Genomic DNA, 6,628 nt, shown 5'->3' on the forward strand with positions numbered 1-6,628 from the left:
AAATGGCAGTGGTTCTCCATTGACAGCTGAGACATTGAAGTCACCCCCATTGACTATTTCTGAAAGCGGTCGCAGAACTTGTTCGGGTAAGTATTTACTTTTCCAGTTAGAGTCGATCATACTGACTTGTGCTCCTGTGTCCAGTAAAGCGGTTACTGCAAAACCATGAATGTGGCACTTGAGGATAGCTTTCTTCCCGATGAGCTGGGCTACTCGGTCGCGAGGATGTTGTCTTTGATGCAACAAATCAGCTTTGTTAGCCATTCGAGCTTCTTTCTCCTTAGGCTGGGGCTTGGGTATTTCGGTCACTGTCCGCCCCTTGTCAGTGGCCGCTGTTCGTTTCCCGACACCTTTTCCCTTCGTAGACAACCCACTGCTCGATGTCCTTCCTCCCCGCATGCAAAACAGTGATTGCAAGAGATGGCATCTTTGCTACTACACTTGGAACACATCCGCCTACGTGGCCTTCGCTGTGGTTGAGAGTCAGGTACTGTGCACGGACCCTCGGTCGCTCTCGCCTTTGCAAGGGATTCAACAGTTTTGGTAAGAGCTTCAACTTGTGCGCTTAAACGGCGAATCGTCTCAGTTTGGTCGTCACGTTCCTTACCTCGGCTGGACTCACACATGGCGTTGAGAGCATTTGACCCTCTCTGGCGTGAAGCTTGTCCCAGCCGGCGCTGTCTTTCACTCTCGTCACTGGCTATCTGAGTGACTAGGCGCAAGAGTGCCTCATCTGTCACCAGCCTGTTCGTCAGCAGAGGTTTCAACTCGGTGCGGAACTGGTTGTACTTGGCGCCCATGCCCTGATAAATTGTCCTCAGAAACACATTTTGAATCGTTTGTTCGTCGTACTCCAGGTCTGTGACAGCTTGTTTAGACAGAAAAATAAGCTTCTGTTTCAACCCAATCAGTCTATACAGGAATTGCTGGGGAGTCTCATTGTCATTCTGCTTACCGCACATTAACTCCTGGAACAGCTCAGAGCTACTTCTCTCATTCAGATGTGACTGGAGGAAACTCTTTAACTCCTGGATTGTCAGTCCCTCCTTGTTCACTAACATGTCCTTGAAGTTTCCTGGCTTGATGACCCTCAAGACTCCTCTGATGATGTCATTTTCGCTGTGGTTTGCCGCTAGCCCCTCATCTATTTGTTTAGTCACGCTCGTGTAACTGATATCCGAGGTACTGTCTCCAATCTGTCCCCCTTGAATCTTGAACTCTCTGTGCTGAAATGGTAGTAATTGCAGATCACGGAGGGAGATCATACCTTCCCTTTTTCCACCACTTGGCTCATCAGCTACATTTACAGGTAAACCATGACTAGCTTGGGGAAATGCTGATTTACTTGGATTAGCATCAATTTTGTACTGCGCTAGTTTTCGTCCTAACTCTTCATAACAATCTGCCAACCGGTTATACTCTAGCTGCTGTGTTTGCATGTCAGTGCTAAATGTAGGTTGTTGCTGTTGTGGTGTATGTAACTCAGTGTCATACAAAGCAGATTTTACATTACGTTTCTGAATTAACATATCAACATTGTCTTTCAACATCAACAGCTGAGACAACCCCCCATCTTCTAATTCAAGAAGAGAGTCACTGGTCATGTAATCAACAATGTACTCAAAACAACACTCCTCATCAGTTATATCCAACCTGTCTCTTCCTGGGTCTGTAGCTGGCTCCAGACAATCCATCAGGCTGACCAGTTCATCATGTGTTAGCTGATGAAGTATTTTCTTTACTTCCCATACTGTTGCTTTTCTCTCGCTAGAAGCCATCTCATAGACGATCCTGATGTTGGTGAGGTTACACTGAGCTCACACCACGCTGCACTACTCCTACTCAGCCAGGAAACACTTTTGCTGCCCTGCCTCGGTTTTCCTGCCGCCACTGAGCTGCCTTTCGTGGTCCTCGCACCGATCACGCCTCACTCAGCCGTCCTCTGGTTCATTTACTTTGGATCCGCGTACCAGCAGGTGGCGCTAGATCCCGGACGAGCCCCCAAAATCTGTAACACGCCCGCCGTGTGACTGGCAGTGCTGCAGTGAATAAATTTCCTGTTTGAAATTAAACAAAGAGAGACACAGTTGTGCTGCTTATCGTGGCGTCGCTCTTGTAATCTTATTACAATAATATTCAACAATTGTATAACACAATTACACATCTCATGTCACCTTACACGTGACTCACATAACCCAACACACATAACGTGTTGCTTCACTCTTGTAAGAGTCTTCCCTTTTCTTATACTCCATTATATCTCTTTTACATCACTCAACATCTTTACTCCGACATCACCACATTTTCCAATCTCGGTATGTAAAGATAACTGTAACGTTGATCAAACCACTGTATATAAATCTATATAAACATTTAAACCGTAGTCATAAAACACACAATAATATCTGAACACCAACAAAATATACTATAACATATATAAACCCAATTAACACACTAAACATTACACTCGTCTGGGTCTTCAGTGTTTAAAAGGCTTCCCCTTGGATATTTTATCACATCAGTAGCAGGCCTGACGCACACATGTGCGAGTAAAACGCCATTTTCAGAAACTTACAACCGATCTCTTTTAAACCGTTTAACTCGACTCAAAACATGTACATCACCCTCATGCATCAACATACACATGAAATCAACATATTTGCTAACGTTTGATGTCCTTGGTGATAAATTTCCACCCACCTGTTTGAAATTAAACAAAGAGAGACACAGTTGTGCTGCTTATCGTGGCGTCGCTCTTGTAATGCTCTCTTCTTCGCGACTCACCCTAAACCCCACCGTCAACGCAGCATCTCCCCCTACTGTCCCCGGACAGTACTACACATCACCATTAGACATAATAACACTCATTTAAACAATATTACAAATACTCAGATAATCAAGTCCATGGCATAAAAACAAATAATTACTACCATTTCTGTGACTACACAAACAGGGTGTCACAATTGCTTTGCTTGATGTTTTTAATTCTGAAGTGATTTTTGCAAGCCAAGTTTCAGCACATTGTCATTAGCGTTGAGTAAAATTAATTTGGTAGAATAACTTTTTGAGTAAAAGCTTTTTGGACGGAATGTCTTTATCTCTCTAGGAGGTGGGGTGATTCAATCGGATTTTAATCCAATCCTGAGCGCATGTTTTCTCCCCTTTCCAGTAAAATAGCAGGCGAGATAAACTGATGTTAGGCACATAACGTTACCTGTTTTTTTACACTGAACTTCTGGTATAGTTTGAGTCTTTTGTTAATATTTTGACATATATTCTCCACCTCCCCATGTAATGTTGTTTCAGATAATTTTCATATAATATTAAATCTTAAAATACTGTGCGTGTGTGTGTGTGTGTGTGTGTGTGCGTGCGTGCGTGCGTGTGGTGTCGTGTTGTGTGTGTGTGTGTGTATTGTTGCAGCTTACAGCTCATTCAGACTAGCAGGCTGGTCTTTTGCAGTATTTCATCTTTTTCATCCAAACAACCGAGTAAAGTAAGATTTGATACTGTTTTAAACTTGATTTAGCCAGCTATTTTGTCAAAATACTAATAATGGTCCACACTACATGCTTTTAACATGTAATGAAATGTGCATTTCAAAAGATTCATACCATAATTTAAGGTTAAAAGTTAAAAACGCATTTTGGTTTATAACCTACTTGTATTTAAAAACCCACTTGTATCAGTAAACTTTAGTTCTGGTAACTAAATTATTTCATGTCATATTAAGATGTTAAATCAAAATACTGTGTTTATGATACTGTGTGTGTGTGTGTGTGTGTGTGTGCGTGCGTGCGTGCTTGTGTGTGTTGTGTGTGTGTGTGTGTTCTGTTGCAGCTTACAGTGCATTCAGACTAGAGGGCTGGTCTGTTTTTGGAGTATTTCATCTTTTTTCAAAACAACCGAGTAAAGTAAGAGTTGATACTGTTTTAAACTTGATTTAGCCAGCTATTTTGTCAAAATACTAATAATGGTCCACACTACAGATTTTAACATGTAATAAATGTGCAGTTTCAAAAGATTCATACCAATAATTTAAAGTTAAAAGTTTTTAGGTTTATAAACTACTTCGTAGTTTAAAAACCCACTTGTATCAGTAAACTTTAGTTCTGGTAGACTAATTATTTCATGTCATATTAAGATATTAAATCATATTAAGATACTGTGCGTGTGTGTTCTCTTGCAGTTTACAGCTCATTCAAGTGCCACTGGTCTGTTTTTGGAGAATTTCATCTTTAAGGTACGTATGTAAACTTTGCCTACAGACTTAAAAAGAACACGGAGGTTCACAACTCGCATGCAGTTCTGTTTATTAACGGCTAGAGCTCCAAAAGTTACATAGTGTACCTATAAATGTCAGATTGTACACTCTTGTTTTAAAGACAGTGGTTATGTGTATCCTTAAAAAAAACTGGTATCTCCTATGTGATTTCATGAATTTGTTTAATGAAAATTTGCTTGTGTATCACAGGTGCTGTGAGAAAGAGCCATGTCTCCCGTGCCGCCACTGATGATGACATTACAAAACACGTAATACGGTGGTTCAACTTGGCAGCAGATAGGGGAAACTCAAGGAGCCGTCCCACTGTCAGCACCCAACAGTAGCGTTTCGGTGTTTCACAGTTAACTTCTGTGTTTTGAAGTGTTCGTTTAACAGTTAAGTAGTAACAGTTGAGATAAAGTTTACTACTTTAAATAGTTTTGTTTCTATTCATCTTCAAAAAACCCAGTTTCCACACAAAAAAATAAGCAGTGCAACATTAATAAGAATAAATGTTTCTTGAGCTACATTAAAAAAGTGTTCTTTTTCATTAAATAAAAAATGTTCTTTGGACAATTTATGGTTGCATTTCATTTTCTGTAATACCTATTAATTGTATACATAAATAATTGTTACTGGCTAAAATGGCTGAATTTTGATTTACAAGTTTTGAATGATTTCATCATGTTTTATTAATAAAGGCAGGCATATTAAATATTATAGAGCAATCCAGTCTATCCAATGTCGGTCCATTAGATTTGAAATATTTCTTTAGCTAGTTTTGGCCAGAATACTAGTTTTAAATGAGGGATCTGAAAGGTATCCAGACAGAATGACCAGATCGGATCCGTGGCGGATCAGCTGCTTTATAAACGGGTCCTGATCGGATCCGTGGCGGATCAGCTGCTTTATAAACGGGTCCTGATCGGATCCGTGGCGGATCAGCTGCTTTATCAGTGGATACATGGCGGGTCTGCCCCAGATCTGGTCCGGATCCGCAATCCTTATTTGTTCCGGATCCGCTGCGCTGTGCAAGTGGACTCCGTTCCGGACCCGTTTTGCGCATCAGGTTCAAAAACTGAATTTGTCCCAAACAAAAAAATGGACTTTCTTGATCTACATACAGTATGTGCATTTTAAAACGTTTGGAGTGCAAATTACATAATTGCTAAAACCATCTCTGTCTTTTCATGTTTATCAGTAATGAAAATAAACACATGGTTAATTTACATTTTTATACAAATACTACCAGATTGAAATACAACCAGTCTTTCATAAAGGATCATAATGCATTTGGGTTTGAAATTACATAAAAGTAAGAGGTTTCCATTTTTGAGTGAACTGTCCCTTTTTGTGTAGCTACAGAAGTTGCAGACACTTAGGTTTTTGTTAAAAATAGGTCAATTTAAAATAATATAGAAACAGAATTAAAGAACGAGAATTTGTTTAAAAGTGATGCATTTGAATTATTTGCAAATCATATAGTTGTTTTAATAGGCTAACCACAACCTATAAACACACCTGAGTCAAAGCCACGCAGTTTAGCATGAACTAGTGGGGGTCTGGTAATGTTTTTGTCGCGTCAAACTGACATTAAAGGCGTAAATGATATGTTTTCTGCGTTTTGTAGTTTGGATTACTGGACAATCGGTCGTTTACTCAGATTTGTTGTTTAAATGTTGACGCGCGTCAAGCACGCTCAAAACGAGAGTGTAAACTCCCGGGCGCTCTGAAAAGAGGTAGAAAGCGACGCAGTCAGCATTTTGCATGCATTTTTTAGACGCGACTTGGCCGCTAACATTTCTATAAAACATTAAACAGTTAGCTACTTAGATCGCGCTCTTTCACAGTATACTGAACTCGATCTTGACTTCTGTCAATAGCAACTCACGCCTTCTTTCATTTGATTGGACAGTAATCCTCGCCTTTCTTCATTTGATTGGCCAACTCAATCAGATTGACACTTAAGAGCGCTGTTAAATAGCTGAGGTAGATCAGATCTGAGATCAGTTATCTAGGCGTTTTCTACAATTTTTTTTTTTTTTTTCACGACAAAACTACCGGGGACCTCAATGGTGAGTACGGCCATGATTATACGCATACATCATATTATACTGTAGTTTTTACCTTAGCATAGGCCTAATAGTGAATGCATACAGGCTATATATATTTTTAATTTTTGCATCAATCAGCAGGGGGTCTAAAACACTTCTCTATTGCTAGGGTGCAGCAGCAGGGACAATATCACATTTTTGAAAGACATTTTTGTCTCCCTAATATTTCCGCGTAATAATTTCCTGAGAAACATACGGAACTCGTGATATCCGGGTTAAACGCGATTGGTTTTTCGTTCCCGACGTTCAT

General features: G+C 40.1%; 1 long non-coding RNA gene across 1 annotated transcript; it reads left to right on the forward strand.

The window, feature by feature from the left end:
* Positions 1-3,895: 3,895 nt before the first annotated feature.
* On the forward strand, positions 3,896-5,563 carry LOC130550632 (uncharacterized). Its single transcript, XR_008962459.1, has 3 exons — positions 3,896-3,914; positions 4,190-4,243; positions 4,475-5,563. It is a non-coding gene; the product is annotated as an uncharacterized LOC130550632 (long non-coding RNA).
* The last annotated feature ends 1,065 nt before the right edge of the window (positions 5,564-6,628 follow it).

Source organism: Triplophysa rosa, unplaced genomic scaffold, assembly GCF_024868665.1.
Source record: "Triplophysa rosa unplaced genomic scaffold, Trosa_1v2 scaffold376, whole genome shotgun sequence".
NCBI lineage: Eukaryota > Metazoa > Chordata > Actinopteri > Cypriniformes > Nemacheilidae > Triplophysa > Triplophysa rosa.